The 23643-nt window shown below is 47.9% G+C and overlaps 1 long non-coding RNA gene across 1 annotated transcript; it reads left to right on the top strand.

The window, feature by feature from the left end:
* Positions 1-837: 837 nt before the first annotated feature.
* Positions 838-23643, top strand: LOC123651967. The gene is made up of 2 exons (XR_006740996.1): positions 838-1322; positions 23443-23643. It is a non-coding gene; the product is annotated as an uncharacterized LOC123651967 (long non-coding RNA).

Raw genomic sequence — 23643 nt, forward strand, 5'->3', positions numbered from 1 at the left:
GCCTTAATTAAAGGAAAATGGAAAAATAATGTGTCTGCTGCTCTCCCCCTGCCTATATAGGTATGCACGTGTGTGCACGCGCGCACACACACATATTCATACACACTCACTCTATTTTTCTCTTCCTCCCATTTCGGTTTCAAGCATAATTCATTCGCATGGAAAAAAAGCAAACTGCATCCTGCAGCAGAAAAAAGCAGAGAAGAATGTTGCTTGCCCTCAGCCCTGGCTCCGATTGCTCAAGCTGAGCTGGGGCTGAATGAATACAGAGCGGGCCAACCTGAGCCTGCACTGACCCCTCTCTTCCAGAGCAGAGCTGGAAACAGAAACACTTGTGAGAGAGACAGCCCGTTGCAACACAGGCTGACCCACACGACAAACAAGGCCTGGAGAGCCTAGCCTTCTCCTTCTGCCAAGGGTTCTGCAGGTTTAAAAAGATGCCCACACAGATTGCAAACAGGTGGGGGAGACAGACGCTGGGGGCTGCAAAAAGCTAAGCAGTGAGCGAGTGAGTGAGTGAGTGAGTGAGTGAGTGAGGAGATCCATGTCCAAAGCCCCTAGGGGACACCGTTACCACTTATCCCCATGGCTCCTTAGACAGGGCTGCAAACAACGCAGGAGAAAAGTCAGAGGCCTCCACGCCCATGCCTTCCAGCAGCCTTTCAAAGCTCACGGCACCCGGCTCTTCAGGAAGATTCTGGAGCTGCCTGCAGCTCTGAACCAAAGCCAACGTAGAAGGGGAACAGAAGAGCCTTTGAGAAATCCGTCCTCCCGGTTTTAAACAAGGCAAAACCTTAGCCAGCCAGAGGCACGAGAATAGACCTTGCTTCTCTTCCCAGGTCCTCGGGTTAATCAGAGCCACTCTCACACCTGATACTGGGCTAAACTCTCCCCTAGAAACCTGCAGAGGAAGATCAGGCAGCCATCCAAGCTGCAGCCAGATTTGCTGGAAAGATGAAAGCAAGGGGAGGTGTGTTTAAAAAAAAAAAAAAAAAAAAAAAAAAAAAAAAACCTTTAGGATCGGGAGATTGGGGAGATGATATGTGAACACAATTTGTAGCAAGGCCTTACAGGACCAAGCAGGCACCGGTCGTGGCTCAAAGCTTCTATCTCTGATGCTCCCAAACCTGAGGAGAGCCCACCCACTTGGCTGCACGCACCCTGGGTCTGCATGCCCTTTTTTGAGTGACAGGCCTGGGTTCATCTGCATTAAGCACATGTGGTCAGGACGCAGCCCCATGCCCAATGCCCTCGATGCCAGTAGGGAGGACTGCACACCGGGCCAGGATCAGGCAACCTTGCAAGTGGAGCTGGCCCAAAGGGTGAGTTAATTTCCTTCCACCAGCCTTTGCATTTCCAGCCGCACGCATGGCCCATCCATCCCAGCACAAGAACCAAGACCTCCCCGTTCCCGGGCCTCCTAGGGTCTGGGGTCCTGGCCTTCAGACCCAATCCCTCAGCCTCCTTTAGAGGGGAGGAGCTCAGAGAGCCTTCTACACCGGGCTGGTCAGGAGAGAAGGGGCTGGTTCCCCAGAGGGAGCGGGCTTGCCTCCTTATGTAACCTGGCTGAGGAGCCCTCCCAGGGAGCGCAGAGCGGACCCGGGCCGCCCCCTAAGCCTCATTCCATCCCAGGACCCGGGAGCAATGCCCCCAGAGAAGCACTTCTCATTGGATGGAGAGAGGCCCGGGCCTTCTCCAGTCCTCAGGGAGGCACGCTTCCACCCTCCCAGGGGGTGGGGGCGGCACACTTGCCAGCCGGTCCCTGTCATCCTCCCCACGCACACCCAAGAACCCTGCAAGTCCCTGGCCTTTCCCCCTCCCATCTGCACCCCCAGGCCCGTCTCCCCCAGGCAGTGTTCTCCCCACTCACCCGCCTTCCCCGCCGGCCGCCCGAGGCGGGCGCCTGTGGGCAAACGCACGGGGAGAAGGGCGCTGGAGGGAGGCGGAGAGAGAGCCCGGCTGCCTGGGAGCGGACTGAGCCTCCCGTCCCAGGGCGGGAACCAAAGGGGACGCCCCACGGCTTCCAGGCGGCTTCTCGGGAACGGCCCGGGCTGCAGCGACCTCCGCCGGGGCTGCGGGAGCCTCCCCGCGCGCAGGGCGCCGGGTTCCGGAGCTCGGCGCGCTCCGCCCGCGCGGAGGCGGGCGTCCCAGGTGCCCGGCGCGCCCCGCCCGCCCGCCCCGCCGGCCCGGGCGCCCCCCGCGCTCGCGCGCGCACCCACCGTGCAGAAGCCGCGGGCGGAGGCGGCGTCCCCGGGGCCGGGGCCCGGCTGCAGGCGCCGTGCCCGCTCAGCGCCGCTGCCGCCCGGCCGCCGAGCTCCGCCCGGTGCCCAGGCCCGTCCCGGCCCGGGAGCCGCCGCGGCGCCAGCCCCGCCGCCGCCGCCGCCGCTGCAGCGTCCACCGCCGCCAGCGCCTCCCGTCGCGGCCGCCGAGCGTCCCTCCCGCGGGCTGTGGCGGGCGGCGGGACGGGTTGCATCAGCCCCGGCTATATAGCGGCCCCGGGGCGGCGGGGAGGGGTCGGGAATGCGGAACCCGCCGAGCTGCCAGCTCCAGACGTCAGAGGGGGACGGAGAGGAAGGGAAGGAGGGGACAGGGGAGGGAGGAGGGGGTGTGGATCCGGTGCTTCACACCCACTGACCTTCACCTCCCCCGCCGCCGCCTCGCGCGCCCTCCTCCCGCGTCAGATCGGGCCGCTCTCCCCGCCGGGGCCGCCTCGGCCCCGCGGCACCGGCTGCGGCTCCATCGCCGTCCCGGGCGCTCCCTCCCCGCGGCTCCGGAGCGCGCGAGGAAGCGGGACGCGGCGGGCGGTTATGTAAGAGCATCCCCCACGCCCGCCCCGCGCGCAGCGCCGGGGGCCACCCGAGACCCAAGACGGAGAAAGGAGGCGGCGGCGGCAGCAGGACCAGCCGAAAGCCCCCTGAAGCGTTCGCAGTCCGGGTGAACCATCTTCCTGGATCCTCAGCGCTCTTGGCCAGCCCGAGAGAGAGCATTTCTTCAGCACATTCTCATCCTCGGACGCTTCGCGACTGAGGGAGGAAGTGATCTCGCAAGCCGGCTTTCTCTTCCCAGGGAGCAGGATGAGCAGGAGATGAAGGCATGTGGGCGCCTCGACCCCACCCACCAGCCCACCTGGCCACCATACGTGCCCTAAGCCCGCGGTAGTTGGCTGCAGGAGGCCTGCCCTCCGCTGCTTTCTCTTTCTGGGTGGCCAGCGCTGCTTGACGTGGGCTTTTTGTCCCGCTCCATCAGCTTCTCCTTTCCTCTCAGGGGCAGAGAGCATACCCAGCCCTCCTCCCTCTGCAAACGGCCTTCTTCCCCATGACAACTTCCATGGCCAACTCGACGCCCACCTTGCATCTTCCCAGAGTGGTAGACGGTTCAGGGAGACTCCAGAGGACATGTGTGTCCCATGATGCCCTCCAGGATATAAAGCCCAGAGAACTCAAGCACACGTGTGGCACCTGAGACCTTGGCACCTTGGTTGGCATCTCCTACCTCCAGACGCCCTGCGGGCTCCGCCAACCCCTACCTTTCTGTGGAAGCCAGAGAGGGGTGACTGTTTATACGCAGTGACTGCCGGGCTCCTTCTCAAAAGAGTGAGGTCAGGTCATCACCCGAAGAAGAAAGGAAGTGAAAGAAAAAGTTCATGCCTTCTTGGAGCGCAGATGTTCAGAGTGAAAGAAACAACAGTGCTTGAGACAGATGGGAGCAGTAAGCAAAACTAAGTGAGCATGTCTCTGCAATGCAAGTACAGCGACGCGTTCTTTTCCTTCTCTCCCCCGTGCAGGGAAATCCTGCAGGGGGGCAAGAGGACTGGGAAGGCAGATCACATCCCCATGACATTGCCTGGCCGTTTTCACCTTCACTCAAAGCATTGAAGTTAGTAAGTAAAAGAAAGTAAGGGCCCTGACCAGTTTGACTCAGTGGATAGAGCGTTGGGCTGTGGACTAAAGGGTCCCGGGTTTGATTCCTGTCAGCGGCATGTATCTTGTTGCAGGCTGGTCATCGATGTTTCTAACTCTCTATCCCTCTCCCTTCCTCTTTGTAAAAAAGTCAATAAAATATATTTTAAAAAATAAATTTCTTTGAAAAAAAAGAAAGGCCCTGAAAGAATCTACCATGCAAAATGAGTAGTCATGTGATAGTTCTGTGGACGAACATGGCTCTCGGCATCTGAAAGGCCAACTGCCCCTCTGCTGCAGCACGAAGATGGAAGCTGGGTCCTGTGAAACTGCCTTATGATGTTTCCCCCATCAGTCGGAGGTCTGGACATTTATATGGAAGAAAACACTGAATAGGAACAGTGTTCCCTTATGCATCTTTGTCTAGGACTTTGGAAATACTGACCTGATCCATGTGTGGGGACTAATAATTAGTCTATGTGGTTAGAGCAAGTCCTTTCCAGGGATTGTTTTGCATGTAGCTGGGCCACTGGTAGTCCGCCTAGGCCCTTGCTTCCCCCACAAATTAAATATGCTACAGGGATGGCACCAAGGGGTGACTTGGGGGTTACTAGCCCCCTCCATTTCCCTGTTTTATCCATCCCGTCTCCTCCATTATTTGGTGCGGATGGTTTTCAGTTTTGATTCCTGTTAAGGAATATAAACGCTATATAATATATTTTTTTTGATTTTTTACAGAGAGGAAGGGAGAGAGATAGAAAGCTAGAAACGTCGATGAGAGAGAAACATTGACCAGCTGCCTCCTGCACACCCCCTACTGGGGATGTGCCCGCAACCAATGTACATGCCCTTGACCGGAATCGAACCCGGGACCCTTCAGTCCGCAGACCGGCGCTCTACCACTGAGCCAAACCGGCTTCGGCAGGAATATAAATGCTATATAAACATAGCTTCTACCACATTGCCCCCACCCGGCCCCTCTCCATGGCCATTGCCCCTGGAAGTGGCTGGAGGGCGAGGCCATAAGTGGGCCCATTTATGGAGACATTGGCCTGCGTCTCCCTGCTTTGCTTGGATGGAGCTCCTCTACCACTGGCTCGTAGGGATGGACAAGTGACCCAGACTCGGGCTGTTTGAACTTAGGTTTCCTATCCCTTTGCAACTAGAAAAGCCCTGATTAATACACCCATTCCTGGCCAGTGGTCTGGTCAGAGATTGCCAAGTATCCCAAATTAGTCCAGGGAGACTAGGAATTTTGTGGATCTGCCAGGAAGAGAAGCAGCCAGAAACTAGACCTGAAATTGCCAGAAGCTACCACATGGAGGGAGTCCACTGAGGCTGACGCTCATGCAAAGAAGAGGAGAGCCAAGCAATGAGGGAAAGAGGGCTACAGATAGCATTGTCTGAGCTCCTGAACCTGTGCCTGAACTCTCCACCTCTGGAGGTTTTAGTTCTAGGAACCAGTAAACTAGATCTTACCTAAGGCAATGTGAATTTAGCTTTCCTATTACTTGCAACTAGAGAAGACCTGGTTAATACATTGGACTTTGTATTTCTGACTTATTTAGACAATTGCATTTTTTTAAAGTTGAAACTTTATTATTATTTTTTTTTATCCTCACCCAAAGATATTTTTCCATTGATATTTAGAGAGAGTAGAAGAGAGAGAGGGAAAGACAAAAACACTGATGTTAGAGAGACACATCTATTGGTTGCCTCCTGCAAGCACCCCAACCAGGGCCTGGGCTGGGGAGGAGCCTGCAACCCAGGTACATATCCTTGACCAGAATCAAAACCAGGACCCTTCCGTCCGCAGGCCAACATTCTACCTACTGAGCCAAACCAGCTACGGCGACAATTACATTTTAAAGCTTAATAGACATTGATGAATCCCAAGCTCTTTGCAAACAGGAAAATATGCACCAGCAAGATAAAATAATTAATTCCCTAGAGATGTGTTCCTCCATTATCAAAGGAGGAAATGATAGTTCTGAGTAATTAACCAGTCTTTATACTAATTTTTTAGAGCGCTTTTATATGCCTGTGAGGTACATAAGTTTAAGACATGATCCCTCACTGGTCCCCACCTCTTGCCTCGTTAGAAAGAATGGCCTGAACACTAATGAAGAGCAAGACAAGGAGTAACTAAGAGCTAGTATGTGACATCGACTATAAAAGACTGTAGCAGTCTAGGTAGGATTGCTGCACAAAGAAAAATCATTCATTAATTGATCCCTTCTCTACTCAAACTGGGCAGACCCAAAACTGCAGACTATAGTTGGCAGGCTGAATTTGGCATTGGCAGTTCAACCTTAAATTCATATATATATATATATATATATATATATATATATATATATATATATATTTTTTTTTTTTTTTTCCCAAAGATTTCTCACAGAAATCTAAATTTCTAATTTCTCTTGAAAACAATCAGTCAGGTAACATGCCATAGTCAAGTTAGGATAGGTTATGCTGAAGTTGCAAGTGTCCTCAAAACTCAGGGGCTTAACATGAGACAACCTTGGATCAAAGTGATTGATGCCCAGGATGGCTGCCCTACAGGTGATGGCTCAGTATTGCACCTCCATACCACCCTATGTAGCCATGGTCACAATGGAGGAGAAATAGGGAGAAGTACAGAGGGCCAGGCACCAGCAGTTAAATGTTGCCTCCAAGAGTGATACATGTCACTTTAGCTTACATTTCATTGGCCAAAGCAAGTCACATGGCTATCCTTCATTTCAAAGAGGCAAAGACAGTCCTCTGGTGTTCCATGCAGGAGAAGGGAGCCATGTATAAGGGAACCATGTATTCGTGAACAATTAATATCTGACACAGCACATACTAGCTGATGACAACAATGAGCTACAGCCCACTGGAAGCTGCTCTCTTGAGATGGAAATTGACCTCCAGTTTGACCCAGTCTCCACCAGGCCTGCCAGGACATTTCTTAGCCCCTAGCAGCATCTGATTTTACAGCCTCTGATACAGATAAAGCCAATGTTGTTATCAGTCTTCCAGGTGTCCTTGGTGTTCCACTGAGTTAAAACAGTTGATTTGCTAACTTTAAAATAATAATACTTTAGAGAATTCATAGGTGAAAGGCAGATGGTATCATAAGAGCCAACAAAACGCTGAGGCTAGCTGTTACATTTCCTGCAAATGGCGCAGACCTGTTTACAATGGTTTTTTTCCTCCTGCTCTTCCCTTGCTTGATCAAACACCTACCAGGAGAGATCAGGGTAAATGAGCCTCTTGGAAAAAAAATCAAAGCCAGACTACATGAGAAGAGAAGTGGCATGGTAGTGATTTGGGGGGTGGGGGATGGGGGCGTCTAGTTTAAAGCTTAACATATATATGGCTGAACTATTTGAGAAGAAAATGTGTAAGTTGGGAATGAGAGGACATCTCTTTCAATAGCCACCAATGAGAATTTTATTAAACAACAGGCAACATGTCTAAAGGTTTAGTAGTAAGTCAGCACCCATAGAAATGCAGCCATCGCTGAGGAAAGCCCAGTATCTTTAATCTCCTAACACAGTAAGTCTTGGGAAGGTGAAGAGATAGTTCATTCTCTGGTCAAAATGCTGGGCCAAGGAAAGGAGGAGTGTGGTGGATGTATGTTCTCAGTATTTCTTTTTGGGTTTTTGTTGTTGTTGTTATTGCTGTTTGTTTATTTTTGTTTTTATTTTGGGTTTTGTTTTTTGTGGGGGGTTTTTAGTATTTCTTTCTTTGAAGAACCATTACTCACCCTCTCCCTGTGACTCTGGAGAGGTGCCAATCCTGGTGTCCCATCATCCCCAACCAAGTGTGGGTGTATGGCCTAAAATGGCCAATTAGAGTAGTTAGTCCATTTCCAAAGCTACAGTGATTGGTTAAAGGATTGACTCATGACCCAAACAGAGCCAATCACAGTCTTCCTTAAGATTTGATATGTGAATATTAAGAAAGAGGGGAGCAATCTTCCTTTTTTTAAAATATATTTTTTAATTTATTTCAGAGAGGGTGAGGGAGAGATAGAAACATCAATGATGAGAGAGTATCATTGATTGGCTGCCTCCTCCACACCCCACACTGGGGATTAAGCCTGCAACCTGGGCATATGGCCTGACCAGGAATCGAACTGTGACCTCCTGGTCTATGCTCAAACACTGAGCCACACAGGCTGGGTAGCAATCTACCTTTAAAACACCTTTTCTAGAATGTAGTTTGTGTCTGTCCACCGCCATTTTTCCTGTCATCTGACTGAGAATGTAACTAATACACAGAGGAATAGAGATCTAAGACACGTAAAGGGAGAATCAGCCATGAGATAACCATCTGAGTTTCTGGACCTAATGCACATGTTGAATTGGTCTTTGGACTTCACAGTGATGGAGTCAATACATCCCCTTTCTCTCTCTGCTAAGATGGGTTACGTTTTCTGACACTTGCCACCAAAAGAAGGCCAAAGAACACATGAATGAAATGGCCCGAAGTCAATCTTGTACAGGACTGCTGAACTGACACCGTAGAATTTTATCTGCTTGCTATTCTTGCCTCATCCATCAAGTGCCACTCAACCATCTGAAACTAAATACAGGACTGCACTGAGCTGCCTTCTCGAAGCTCAAGGTTCAGTTGTTTGAATAATTTAGTCAGACAGCCTTGTTTAAATGTTTTCTATGAGTCACGGACCATGTGTGTGTGTAACCGCCCCCCCCCCCCCATTTGAGAAGGCAAAGCAAAAAAGTTATTATCCCTGCCCATAAAGGGTGACAGACAAGAGGCCCGGGAAGACGGATGATATTCATAAAAATGGGGAAAGGAGGACTTGAGTGATCTAGGGAAAGCCTAATGCATTCTGCTTCCAGAATATTATGTGTCAAAATTAGTCCTAAAAACACCTGGGGAGGAGAGGAAAGCCCCATGTTGGGGGTGTCACTGGGTAAGCCATCCACACGCAGGTGCTCCCTGAAGCTGACACCAGGAGTGCAGATAGAATCACCAAACTCCTTCAGATCGAAGATGATTCTTAGGTGTGTTAAATTTCAAATATTTCATAATTAATAAATAAATGTTGAGTTAATGAATGAGTGAACAGAAGCTGGTCTAGGACTCAGTCTTAGGAGATGCTGACAATGAGTAAGCTGGAGAAATCAGAGAAGACAAAGAAGATAGAAGAAAGGTAGGCACAGACATGGACTTGGAGAACATCAAGGCTCTTCAAATCCGATTGCCCTGAACAAGGGAGTGAGCTTGCCCACCGCCATGGAAGCCAAAATAAGTTGTCAATATGGTCAAATATAACAGGGAAGTAAGATCTGAGATGAGTCTATTGCATTTATTCAGATCTAGAAGGTACAGTGTAACTTTAGGGATGTATATTTGAGAGGCTTGAGATTATTATTAAAAGAGGAAATTTAGCCCTAGCCAGGTTGCTCAGTGGATAGAGCATCGGTCCATGGAGTGAATGGTCCTGGGTTCAATGCCAATCAAGGCAAGTACTGTGGTTGCAGGTTTCCCAGCCCTGATTGGGGTGCATGTTAAGAGGCAACCAATTAATGTGTATCTCATACATCGATGTTTTTCTCTGTCTCTCTCCCTTCCACTCTCTCTAAAAATCAATGGACAAATATCCTGGGATGAGAATTAAAAAAATAAAAAAAGAAGGAATTAATCTGAAAATGAACATTATGCTACAAAGATGTTTATTTATTCTGATCTGGAAGGTACATTGTAACCTTAGGGGTGTATATGCAAGAGGCCTGACTATATTAAAAGAGGGAATTTAACCTGAAAACATAGAAATTGTGCTACAAAGATGGTTTCATCTAGCACCTCCACAATGTTGATTCTGGAGGGATTAAAGATCCTTTCCACTCTTTCCTTTCTTCTTAATCCCTGTCCCTTCACTCCCAGAAGGTGTTATGATGGAATGGTCAGATACTTAGATAAAACATTTGGACCTCAGTTTCCTCTTCTGTTAAATGGGAATAATATTAATAGTGCCTACATTAGAGAGTTGATGTGAGGATTGAATGGGATACTTAGAGGCCCTGGCCAGGTAACCGGGTAACTCAGTTGGTTAGAGCATCATCCCCATATGCCACAGTTGTGGGATCCATCACAAGTAAGGGCATACACAAGAATCAACCAATGAATGCATAAATAAGTGGAGCAACAAATCAATATTCTCTCTCTTTTTCTCTCTCTCTTTCACTCTCTTTCCCCCCCCTCAAATCAATAAATAAAAAGTTATAATTAAATGTGATACTTATAAAGCACCATATGAATACCTACCACATGGTAAGGTTTGGCTCAGTGGATAGAGCGTTGGCCTGCAGACTCAACGGTCTCAAGTTCGATTCCAGTCAGAGGCATGTACATTGGTTGCAGGCACGTTCCCGGTGGGGGATGTGCAGGAGGCAGCTGATCGATGTTTCTCTCTCATCAATGTTTCTAGCTCTCTGTCCCTCTCCCTTCCTCTCTGTAAAAATTCAATAAAACATATATATATATATATATTTTTAAAGAGTTCAATAAATTGGGCTGTATTCATCATCACCATCAACATTACATTTCAGCCAACTCAAGCCCTACTGTCATGTGGCTCTTCTTAGATCTGTCAAACCCTCAGTGATCTCTCCCTCTTCACACCTTACGTAGCACTTCCCTGCCCACCTAACACGAATTGTATGCTATTTTAAACTGTCCTGTTTATTCACATATGTCATTCTGTGGTGCTTGGGATTACCTGAAAGATTAGGGACAATGTCGTAGGTTTCTAAAACTCCTATCACACCTACCAGATACTGAGCTTATGGTTGGCTCTCAATGGGTACTTAAATAAACGATGGTCAGGGGCCAGAAATTTTTTTATTTTTTTTTAAATCTCCAATAATGTCAAAAACAGTCTGGGCTCTTGGCACGTAACGAATATTGGTTGAACAGATGCTGAGCAGAAGGCAATGCTCAGGCGCTCATTGTGCAGTGCACACCGGTGGAATGCTAACATCAGAGAGGGGCCGTGTTTTATAGATGAGGAAATTGAAGCCCACATTGATGACACAGATCGAGCCGAACAAAAGTTATGATGGGATTAATTCTCAGGGCTCTCTTTAGGCGACGTGTTTTAAAACAACCGCCAATAAAAAAGTTATTTCAGCCAATGTTTATTGAAGGGAGGGAAAAAGTCCCTCAGGTTTTCTGCGGGAGGTGGCCGTTTCCTTTTGCACTCAGCAATCTTGGTGGTGTGGTAGAGAGAGGTGTGGGAAGCAGCCAGGGGGCCCTATGACTGGGCTGTTGTGCAGCCTGGGTGGGTGGGGGAGGGCTGGAATGTTCACTCCTAAGGGAAGCTCTTCCAGGCCCGGGCAGTCTAGGCCAGGTTTTGACACCTGCTTTTGTAAGCACTCTGCCTTAGGTTGGCTCCTCCGTGCCTTCCAGAGGGTCCCACAGTTCCAGCTCAGTACCTGGGCTAGGGGAGCCCCAGGCCCAGCCCACAGACACTCCCGCCAAGGGCCAGGGAAGTTTCCTACGCTCAGAACCTGCTGTCCTTGGGCAATGAGAATAAAATGCTTACAATTAGAAGGCATCTCGGGGAGCCTCAGGAACTCTAGGAAGACCGGTGCCCTGCCCGGCTTGGACAAGGGCTTCTTTGGAAGTCTGGCCAGTTGCACAGGCTCCCTTTCAGGTTTTATGCCCACATTTCCCCTCCCCTTGCCTCTCCACCAGTGTTTCTCTATCTCTTAAATACACCTCCCTAATCCTCTCCTTCCTCCTTTTTAAAGCCTGCCCTTCCTTTCAAATACTTCCTCAAATGCCAACTTGTTATTTGTGGGCCCTCCCATTCAAGAGCTCTGGCGGAAAGTCTACTTTAGACCTCAGGGCCGGACTTTCACTCATACTGTTCATTCAACAAATATTTGCTTAACTATATGTGCAGGGCCGCGGCGATACAATCCTGGACCAGGCTGGCCCGGAGCTTCGGTGACTAAACAATTACAAGGGTGCAAAAGAGAAGGAAAGGGTGTGTTATGAGGCAGGGAGGAAAACCATCAGAACCAACCTTTGTCAACTTGTCAGGAACCATATTCAAGTCAGCTTGGCGTCCAAGACCTGACCTACTCACGGGCAAAGGGGCAGGTGTCCTTCATAAAGCTTTTCTGAGACTTACATGCTCCTTCTGCCCATCAGGCCAAGTTCCAGTGTGGCAGGGGGTCTTCTCAGACTCCACTGTCCAGCCCTAACTGTCCCAGACCTGTTCTCCATGCGGGGGGGGGGGGGGGGGGGGGGGTGTCTCAGGTGGTCATCCGTCATCCTATACACAACTTCCATCTAGTTGCCTGGTCTTCTAAGGTGAACACATCAAGCCGGGCAATTGAGCCTAGCAATAAAGAGTGTGGACTCTGGAACCAGATGTTCCCTGTTTACATCCTGTTTCTGATGCGTACTAGCTGTGTGGCCTTGGGCAAGTTACTTAACCTCTCTAGGCTCCATTTCATCGTCTTTAAAATGGAGAGGGTGTGATACTACCCAACCCAGAGGGATATTCTAACCATGTAAATACACAGATATACAAGCAGTTACTGCCTGAAAAGCACTGAGAGCCGCACTTAGCATGAGTAAGGGCGTGGGGAGAGAGCTGTTGGACGCTAGAGTTTGGATTTGCCCCTGACAAGGTGTCCAGCCATGGCTCCTGGAACCCAGCCTGGGTCAGCGTCTCAGGCTGCTGCTTGCCTGGGAGGAGAGGCTGGAACTTTTAAAAAGAGACAAGGTACTGGCAGCACTGAAGACTGCCCGGAGCTAACTAGACAAGGCGCTGAAGCCAACTGGCTGTGCAACATGTTGATCTCAGTTCCCTAATGCGGGAGCCATTCCAACTGTCCACTGCTCGGGCAATGAGAAGGGAGCCCAGAGGCCTGGCTTTGAGCTGGGCTCACCTACCTCTCGTCTCTTCTGTGGCCCCAGACCATAATCATTTCCATGCTTCTATCCCATCTTTTAATGGCAGAGGATACTGTTCATAGAGTCATTGCGTTTGAACTATTATACAATTGACCTCAGAGAGCCCATTTTGCAACCCTTTTATTTTCCACCTAAGGAAATTGAGACCCAGAAATATCATGTGATGTGGGCACAGGGGCTAGATTCAAATCCCAGCTCCACAACTTAGTCTCTTCTCTGAGATTCATTACACTCTTAGAAAAGTGAAGATAGGGCCCGGCTGGTGTGGCTCAGTGGTTGAGTATTGACCTATGAACCAGGAGATCATGGTTTGGAGGTCATAGTTATAGATTCCCAATCAGGGCACATGCCTGGATTGTAGGCTCAATCCCTGGTGTGGGGTATGCAGGAGGCATCTGATCAATGACTCTCTCTCATCATTGATGCTTCTCTCTCTCTCTCTTCTCTCTCTCTTCTCTCTCTCTCTCTCTCTCTCTCTCACTCTCTTTTTCTCTTTCTCTCTCTCTCTCCCTCTCTCTCCCTCTCTCTCTCTCCCTTCCTCTCTGAAATCAATGAAAAAAATGTTTTTAATGAAAATAGGAATTCCTACTGCAAGGCTGCAGCGGGTCAGGTGAGGTAACTTAATGTTCATGCAAGCCTGAGCGGACTTTCACCTCCCACACTATAGGACGTCCTCTCTCTCACAGTTGTCATTAGCAATGAAAGTGGGGCGACACACATAGATCTTTTTTTAAAAAAATATATATTTTTTATTTTTATTTTTTTAAATATATTTTATTGATTTTTCACAGAGAGGAAGAGAGAGTAATAGAGAGTAATAGGTCATGATGAAGACTAAATGAGACCACATATGATGTACTTCACCCAGGGTCTGGGTAGGATTGTGTAAGTATAAGGCCATTTTCCAGTGTCACATGACCATCCCTTTCTTACCTTCTTCACTGGGTTGACAAAAGAGTACAGCAAAGCAATATAAGATTCACTCTGGATGTAGAAATGTTCTGTAATCATTACCCTTTCTATTAAGATTTACTGAACCCTTTTGGGGAGCTGGCCAGGGTCCTAAGAATTTAGGGGTCGATATCCATGTGTGAAACTTACTTTCTGGTTCTTGGAGGTTTCTCATTAGGGATTGGGTCTCTCAAAGAGGACTTGGTAACCATGGTCTCATGAAGAAAGCTCACTGCTAGTAATGGAGCATGTGGTCTGGGGCTTGGCTTTCCTCCTTCTCCGAGAGCAACTGGGAGGCCTGAGTCCACAAACATTACCATCGGGTCAGCCACTCGGGCACAACCAGCAGGGCAGCTGCTCCCTCTCCATGAGCAACTCTCCCTGCTGTGTGGAAGGGCAGCCAAGTGCCATCAAACTGCAGAACAGCCTCGGTGCCTCAGAGATGAGCCAAAGCTCACAGGCCCAGAGTCAAAGGCCGCTAGCCAGGTGCTCTTTAAAAGAGGACCAGGAGCAATAAAGTAAGAATCAAAATAAAATGAGTCTGATAGAAATACAGTTAAGTCCTCACTTAATGTGGGGAGGTTCTGCAACTTTAAGGGAAATCATGACTAACAAAACCAATTTTACCATACACCGATCAATATAAACAAGAGGTAAGTAAGTTCCTGTGGCATCTCATCAACAATGTGGTAAAATGATGTTGAATGAAAAGCTATTCCAGGAGCTCTGCTCTAGTGAAGACAGTTTCTTCCATATTCACTTAATATATATATATATATATATATATATATATATATAATTGATTTTTTTACAGAGAGAGAGAAGGGAGAGAGAGTTAGAAACATTGATGAGAGAGAAACATCGATCAGCTGTCTCCTGCACACCCCCTACCGGGGATGAGCCTGCAACCAACTTGACCAGAACGGAACCTGGGACCTTTCAGCCCACAGGCTGATGCTCTATCTACTGAGCCAAATCAGTCTCAGCCCATTTTCACTTTTTAAGGTCAAAGAAACCTCTTCCTTAGATCTCTCCTGGCATGTCATTGGCCAGACGTAGTCATGTGTCCATCTCCAAGCCAATCCCTGACGAGGGTGCTCAGAGGATTGTGATTAGATTAGTTGCTTAGAATCCACAGAGGTACCTGAACTAAATGAATTAAGACTCTGTCTGCCGGGAAGGAGGAGGTGGACTGTGAGATGTGCAAGTAGTGATAGATAACCTACTCCAGCGGCCAGGTCACCGCCACAGGAGAAAGTGTTAAAATGTAAAGGATTGAATATGGCTTTGAATCGAAAGAGCTGAGTCCAAGTTATGCCTCTTACCAACTGAAAAGCCTTGAGGGGGACTTTGGCCTCTGAGAGTCTCAAATTGATGTAACAAGGCTGCAGCGGGTCAGGTGAGGTAACTTAATGTTCATGCAAGCCTGAGCGGACTTTCACCTCTCACACTATAGGACGTCCTCTCTCTCACAGTTGTCATTAGCAATGAAAGTGGGGCGACACACATAGATCTTTTTTTAAATATATATTTTTTATTTTTATTTTTTTAAATATATTTTATTGATTTTTCACAGAGAGGAAGAGAGAGTAATAGAGAGTTAGAAACATCGATGACAGAGAATCATTGATCAGCTGCCTCCTGCACACCCCCCACTGGGGATGTGCCCGCAACCAAGGTACATGCCCTTGCCCGGAATCGAACCCTGGACCTTTCAGTCTGCAGGCCGACGCTCTATCCACTGAGCCAAACCGGTCCCGGCGACACACATAGATCTTGTAGGGAAGGGAAAGTGTTTGCCATTGCCTTTTGGAGACACTCCCTCCTTGGTCTTTACAGGCTGTGGCTCAGTGACCCTTTTTTGGCCAAGGTCCACTGTAGTACTTGTTCTTATGTTAATAATTCTTTTTAAAAAATATTTTTTATTGATTTCACAGAGAAGCAGGGAGAGGGATAGAGTTAGAAACATCGGTGAGAGAGAAACATCGATCTGCTGCCTCCTACATGCCCCCTTCTGGGGATGGAGCTGGCAACCAAGGTACATGCCCTTGACCAAAATCGAACCCGGGACCCCTTCATTCCAAAGGCCAATGCTCTGTCCACTGAGCCAAACCAGTTAGGGCTATGTTAATAATTCTTCATCTGAAAACAATATATACAGCAGAATGTATAACACCAAAACTAATCCTAATAAAAGGGTCTTTTATTAGTCTTAGGACCTAAAAAAGTATGTATCCTTTTTTAAAAAAAATCCTAAATTGCAATGTAAACTACTTGAATTAATATGTATATGTATACATTCCAAACACAACTATGCCATTAGATCTATTTGGAAGAACTCCAATAAGTATTAAATGCACTTAAGTACCAAAAAAAAAAAAAAAAAAGTGTCGAAGTTTATCAGTGGTTCTCAACTACTCTCTCAGAGGCCATGATGTTCAAGGCTAGTTGCTAGGATCAAAAGATGTTTAGATCACCTTACCCTTGAACACCAATCTTAGTTTAATCCAGCACAGAGCTTTCTTCGCCAGAGTGACATCGGAAACAAACAATGCTGGTGAAGGAAAGAATGGGGACTGGCAGATCTGCCAAGTCATTCAGGAAAATGAGACATGGATTGAGCTCTGTTTTCCCTGCCTGATCCACTGGCATGGTCCATTAAGAGGCACTTCCTCTAAGCCTTGGAACGTGTGTGGGCTTGAAAGCTCTGGCTCTGCAAAGATCTACCCCAACGCAGAGAGAAAGGAAATCATCCCATCCCATCAGGCATCTGATTGTCTATCCGAGTGCAAGGGATCGCTATGGCCAAAGGGTAGTGACAGCCAATCAATTGGAATCAGCTCTTTAAAAGGTTTACTCTTTGAATAGCTAGTACTGGTTGAGTGCTTACTATATGCCAAGCACTGTGCTAAATGCTTTGTATTTGTTAATTAACTTAATCCTCACAAAACCCCATGAAGCAGGCATTATTATTATCCAAATTTTATAGATGAGGAAACTGAGGCATTTTATTTGTGTGTGTTTTTTTGTGTTGTTTTTTAAAATATATATTTTATTGATTTTCCACAGAGAGGAATGGAGAGGAATAGAGAGCTATTAATAGAAACATCGATGAGAGAGAAACATCGACCAGCTGCCTCCTGCACAACCCCTACCGGGGATGTGCCCGCAACCATTGTTCATGCCCTTGACCGGAATCAAACCTGGGACCCCTCAGTCCGCAGACCGACGCTCTATCCACTGAGCCAAACCAGTTTTGGCTGTCTGTTGTTTTTTATTTTATTTTATTTAAATATATATTTTATTGAGTTTTCACAGAGAGAAAGACAGAGGGATAGAGAGTTAGAAACATCGATGATGAGAGAAACATCCATCAGCTGCCTCTTGCACATCCCCTACTGGGTATGTGCCTCCAACCAAGGTACATGTCCTTGACCGGAATCAAACCCTGGACCCCTCAGTCCGCAGACCGACGCTCTATCCACTGAGCCAAACCGGTTTCGGCTTGTTTTTGTTTTTTGGTTTTTTTTGTTTTGTTTTTTTAATACACTTAATTTAAAACAAAAAACAGTTTTAGATTCACGGCAAAATTGAGGAGAAGGTACAAAGATTTCCTATATATCCCCACCCCCCACACACAGCTTTCTCTACTATCAACATCCCCACCAAGGTGGAACATTTGTGACAGCTGATGAATCTACATTAATACATCATTATCATGCAGTGTCCAGTTTTCTTAGGGTTTACTTCTTGTGTTCTACATTCTATGGGTTTGGAAAAATGTATAAGAGCATGTATCCCCATTGTAGTATCGCACAGAACAGAATAGTTTCACTGCCCTACAACTTCTCTGTGCTCCACAGACTCTTCCCTCCTCACCCCTGGTAACCACTGCCCTTTTTACTCCCTCCATAATTTTGCCTTTTCAAGAATATCATAGGGTTGGAATCATATGGTATGTAACATTGAATAATACCCCATTGTCTGGATGTACCACAGTTTATTTACCCATTCAGCTACTGAAGGATGTCTCGGGTACGACCAAGTTTTTGGAATAAAGCTGCTACAAACATTCTCATGCAGGCTCTTGTGTGGACATAAGTTTTCGACTCATTTGGGTAAATGCCAGGGAGCACAATTGCTGTGTCGTATGGTAAGACTATGTTTACCTTGTAAGAAACCAGCCCACTGTCTTCCAAAGTGGCTCAGAGACCCCTTTTTGGCCAAGGTCAACTATACTACTTGCAATTCCCACCAGCAGTGAGTGAGTTCCTGTTCCCGGTGTCCTCCTCAGCATTTGCTGCCACCAGTGTTCTGGATTCGGGCCCTTCTAATAGGTGTATAGTGGGATCTCATTGTTGCTTTAATTTGCAATTTCCTGATGACATAGGATATGGGGCACTTTTCCTATGCTTATTTGTCATCTGCATATCCTCTTTGGTGAGGTGTCTGTTCATCTCTTTTGCCTATTTTTTAATAGGGTTGTTCCTTTTCTTATTGCTGAGTTTTACAATACAGTGTTTTTTAAGAGTTCAGCACTCCTTCACCGAGTGCATTCCATGGGGCAATTTCCTTTGAGAGCAGTTAACTCCCCAAGGACAGGAGTCACACCTGGCCACCTGTCTGCCCCTCCCCCACACCATCCTGGCACACATTTAGCAAATGCGTGTGGGAGGGAAGGAAAGAGGGAGGGAGGGAGGAATGACTGTCCTCTAGCCTCCAGGCACCCTTTCCAAAGGGAGGCCCCTCTGACTTCTCTAATCTGTGAGGGAGGGAGAGAAGAACATTCTAGATATTCTATGGTGCAATAGTGGGGGCAGAGGCCAGATCAGGGTGTAATTCTTAACCTTGTCATCATCCCCTATGGAGCTTGTTAAAAATTGGATGCCTAGCCTTAGCCGGTTTGGCTCAGTGGATAGAGCATCAGCCTGCGAACTGAAAGATCCCAGGTTCGATTCTGGTCAAGGGCACATGCTGGGGTTGTGGGCTCGATCCCGTTAGGGATTTGCAGAAGGTAGCCAACCAATGATTCTCTCTCATCATGGACGTCTCTATCTTTCTCTCCCTCTTCCTTCCTCTCTGAAATCAATAAAAAATATATATATTTTTTAAATTGGATGCCTAAGCCCCATCCCCAGACATTCTGATTCCATACATTGCATTGCTGTTTACTGTGTACTAAATCCTGGGAGAAGCCATTCACCCATTATCCTATGTAATCCTTCCTTATGCAAATCTATGACAAGGACCGTATTAGCATTCCCTGCCTGTGAATGAGGAAACCATGGATCAGAAGGATTAAGGGACTCACCCAGGGTCACACAGCTAGCACGTGTTGGAGCTGCGTGTAAATTAAAAAACAAACAAACAAAAACAAAACAGAATTGTCGGCCAGCCTCTCTCCCTCACAGGTGAGCGTGCCCACAGACACTGAGGTCTTCACACTCCACTTGTGCGACCCCTACATGGTGAGCCTCTGAAAGCTAAAGGGCACATACACAAGACCCCCAGAAGCTGCCATGAGAAAGCTGCTCACAGGGGTACGAGAGCTATCTGTGAGGACGCGAACTAGAGCCCATCAGCTCCACCAAAAAACAAACACGGGGACCACGAACCCTCGTTCTCACATGCACACTGCTCAGACAGCGCTCACTCCTTTACTTTTCTAATACTTCAGGGGATTTTTGTTGAACAGCGACATGCAAACACAAGAGTGCACACAACTCCAGTGTTCAGCTGGACCTGTGTTCACAGTGGACGCATCTGGTAACCTGCTCCACTGATTTCAGGTAACATCCTTAGGCATCTCCGGTTACCTTTAAGGGGTCTCCATGAAGACTTCAAAGCAAACATGTTTTAGTTGAATTTCATATCACAGATACATATCCTTTTACAAAAGGGATATTTACAAAGACAAAAGAAACAGCCACCACCAAAAACAGAGAATTGCAAATCCAAAAAGACCGGAAATCACTGTGTTGCTATTCTAAGCCAAATTTGAACTTTTTAGGGGGAGGCTGATATTTATTCCAGATAATTAAATCCTGACAAGTGTGCTTCTTGCTCAAAGCATGCCACTCAGTATGGTAGGGTTGGAGGCCTCTCTCCTGGCTGTATGTCCTCTGGCTACTGATAGATCCTCCCTTCCTCCAACTGATGGACGGAAAAGACGTAAACTCCACTGCAGCTGGACATTCCTGAGCACCTAACCAGGCACCTTATATGGACTGTACATTGAACCACCAACCAGCACCTGCCAAATACCTAAGCCCCCAGTTCCTAAATCCCTGGGTCCCCAATCATCTGCCTTACATGAAATCACCAATCAACGTGTGCTGATTGGCCTAAGCCCCGTCCTTTCTCTTTCCTCCCCTTAAGGTGCCTGCACCCCGGCCCTCCTGCTCTTTCCCCTCTGGAAGGCAGCCGGCAGCGGTATTCTCCTCCAATAAAGCCTGTGTTCTGGCATCCCTGACTCCGGCCCCTCTGTTTCATCTTTCAGCTACGTTTCTACAACTCATCCTGTACCCTGCTTCCCCGCTGTCTGCTCACAGGACCCAGGCCGAGAGGCAGAGCGCTAGCGGTGCCAGCCCCACACTCAGATAACTGGGCTCAAACCCAGTTCTGCCACAGCCGGCTCCGTGACCCTGGGCAAGCCACTGACCCTCCCAGGCTCTCAGAGCCCTGCTCTGTGCCTGATGTGGCTGCACAGAGGGAAAATGAGGCGTGGAACATGCTTATCACAACAGCTGGCATGCTGATGACCTACTCCTCAGTCCCTGTCCCAAAACCTGCATCCCCCGTCCTGGGAAACATACAGGAACGAGAGCAGTCAATGCGGATCCAGGACCGAAGTGGGGGGAAGGGAGACGGTGAAGGGCAGCCCATGGAATACTCCTTCTACATTCAGGGGATATCTGTCACCTGCCTTCAGGCCCCGACTCAGAGCGTCAAGGGGCCGATTCATTCCTGCAGGTCAGCAAAGAGACTTCCGCCCTGAGACAGAAATAAAAATATTGATTCTTGAGGTTGAGTGCAGGAAGCCTAAGGTGTCAAAGCCAGAAATGCAACGGCCCCTAATTCTAGAGGGTCTCCGAGCTCAGCTTAAATGGAGGCTGTCAGCCAGGAAGTTATCAGCCTGCCTTCAGAAACACCCAGATCACCATGAGATTGGCTCAAGGAGGGGTTGCCCTGACAACCCAGGGCCAAGGACTTGAACCCTCTCCCCACCCACCACCACCCCACATGTGCACACACCACAGGTCAGATCTGCCTTGGAAGGACCGGGCTCTCTAAGCCTCAGAAGTTGTGTCTGGTGATTAAGAGAGAGCATGTGGCCCTGCCTCTCCGTCTCCCCACTCAGCACTGCAGCCTTAAGAGTCTGTATTTGGGAGGAGGGTAGGGGATGAAGATGCTCTGAGGATAATTGCCCTCCCAGAGTAGCTGCTGGAAATGCTCAGCCTTAAGGCCCCTGGGAAATCAGGTAGGGAGCTAACCTTGGACTGATCAAGGCCCCAGGGAAAGAGGCAGTGGGCCAATTAAATACTTTCAATCTGCCCCTCTCCTCCCTGCCCTGAGGCCCTCCTTCTGGCCCTCCCACAGGACTGCTCCATTAACCCCACCCTCTACACCCCCTACTCTTAGGCTATAAAATAAGGTTTAGGGGATTAATACTTCCCAGAGGCGTTTGTATTTTAATGGAGACTCTTAAAAATCAAAATGCTTTCCGTCTCAAAGAATAAATCTCTTAATAGGGAATATTTGGGCTCCTTGGGAGTTTGGGGGGCTGGGAGGAAAATATTTGAGGGGTCAGGTGAGAAACACCCAAAACTATAATTCAACCTTAAAGTCCACCAGATTTGGGTTTGAGTCCTTCCTGCTTGACCTTGAATATTGAGCACCTCCGAAGCCTCAGTTTCCATGTCTGTAATATGGGGTCATAATGCTTAAAGTCTGTATAAAGACCGAATAACTCTACTTGGATAGATTGTGAGTTAAATGTCATGAATATAAAGCAACAACCAGGAACATGTAGGTGCTCAACAAATGTTAACTTCCTTCTTTGGCAAAACGTCTCTCCCCACTATTTTCCCCTTCACCCTACACCCCTGCTGGCATGCCATCTACTACAAGTAATAGAAAACCATCTACCAATGAACTAAACAGGCTTTCGTTTCCTCAACTGAGAAGGATAAGAGATAAGAAGCCATTGACTCTAGTTCTGTGGCTCAGCAATGGGAGGACTATTGTCTCCTTGATTCTGTTGGTCTTTCATGGTTAAAACATGGCTACTATCTCTCTCCCAATTTTGGGGGGGAGGAGACAACCAAAATTTTTGGTGGCCCTAAAAAAACAAAAACAACAACAACAAACAAACAAACAAAAATGTGGCTACTGCAGCTGCAAGCATCACAGCTCAATTCCAGGCAGGAAGAAGAAGAGAAAGGAGCAGAACCAACTGTGAGGTCTCCTTGTTTTTTTGTTGTTGTTGTTATTGTTTGTTTGTTTATATATTTTTTATTAATTTTTTTTTTTACAGAGAGGAAGGAAGAGGGATAGAGAGTTAGAAACATCGATGAGACAGAAACATAGATCAGCTGCCTCCTGCACACCTCCCACTGGGGATGTGCCCGCAACCAAGGTACATGCCCTTGCCCGGAATCGAACCCGGGACCTTTCAGTCCACAGGCCGACTCTCTATCCACTGAACCAAACCAGTTTTGGCATGGACAGCCTTTTTGAACACAGAGCTATTGGGGGAGTAGAAAACTGGGGAGCTGCTTTGAGCAAGCTCAGCTGCCCTGCAGGCAAGGTCATTGGGGAGAGGAGAGACTCTAGACCTGGCCGGCTGGGCCCTGCAGTCTGGGAGGTCTCCACCTTCCATGGAATCCTTTACAGGAGACCTTGGCACCTGCCTGGAATTCTCAACCTCACCCTTGGAAATGTAGTTCCAGCCACACTTCCTCAGAGATGCCTCTTCTGACCAACACCCACCCTGAAATATGTCAACTCAAGGACAGTCCATGCACCAGGGATTTCCACCTTGTCACTATTACCACAGTAGTGATTTGATATCTATTTGTGTGAATTGAAAATATATGACCATCTCTTCTGGTAGACTTGTGCTCTATGGGGCAGCAGCCAAGGCTGGTTTTGCCCTATATCTTGCATTTTGCCTGGCATGTAATAAAAGCTCAATAAATATTAAGAGCTAGACCATATCAAACATAGAATGTGAGTAGTCCGAATATTGAATGAATGAATGAATGAATGAGTGAATTTGAGTTTTTCTGAGCACGACCCACTGCCGCATAAAGTTCAGTACAAGGAGGGTCCACCTTGGGCCTGTTCAAAGGCAGCTTTTCCCTGAAATGACAAAGAGCTGAGTATTTAGTCCTGGTCCTGGTCTGGACTTGAGCAGTAAGTCTCACACTTCTATGGACCATGGGAGCCCCTGAGGACCTTGCTACTGTGCAGAGTCGGACTCAGTAGGTCTGAGGTGGGGCCTGAGATTCCGCATTTGTAATGGGCTCCCAGCGGATGCCCAGGGGAAGGCAGCCAGAGGGAGGGAGGTCAAAAGGTTGGCCAAGATGCTCTGTGCCTCCAAGGAACTCCCCCTAAGGCTCCTCTTTCTCAACCAATTCAGAAATTCATTTGTAAAGCGACTGGACTCGGGTCATTGCCGTAGTAGCTGAGAAAGAGCTGAGCAACTGTCACATACAAATGAAAACTTTCCGGATCACTGAAAGTGAGCCCTCCACGTGCCCAAAACTGTTTTTCTTTTCATGGCTATTGGTGGAAATGTTTCAAATTAATGTTATTAAACACTGTCTTGCTTTCTTAAACA

The sequence above is a fragment of the Pipistrellus kuhlii genome, unplaced genomic scaffold (genome assembly GCF_014108245.1).
Source record: "Pipistrellus kuhlii isolate mPipKuh1 unplaced genomic scaffold, mPipKuh1.p scaffold_m20_p_1, whole genome shotgun sequence".
In the NCBI taxonomy this organism is placed as follows: Eukaryota; Metazoa; Chordata; class Mammalia; order Chiroptera; family Vespertilionidae; genus Pipistrellus; species Pipistrellus kuhlii.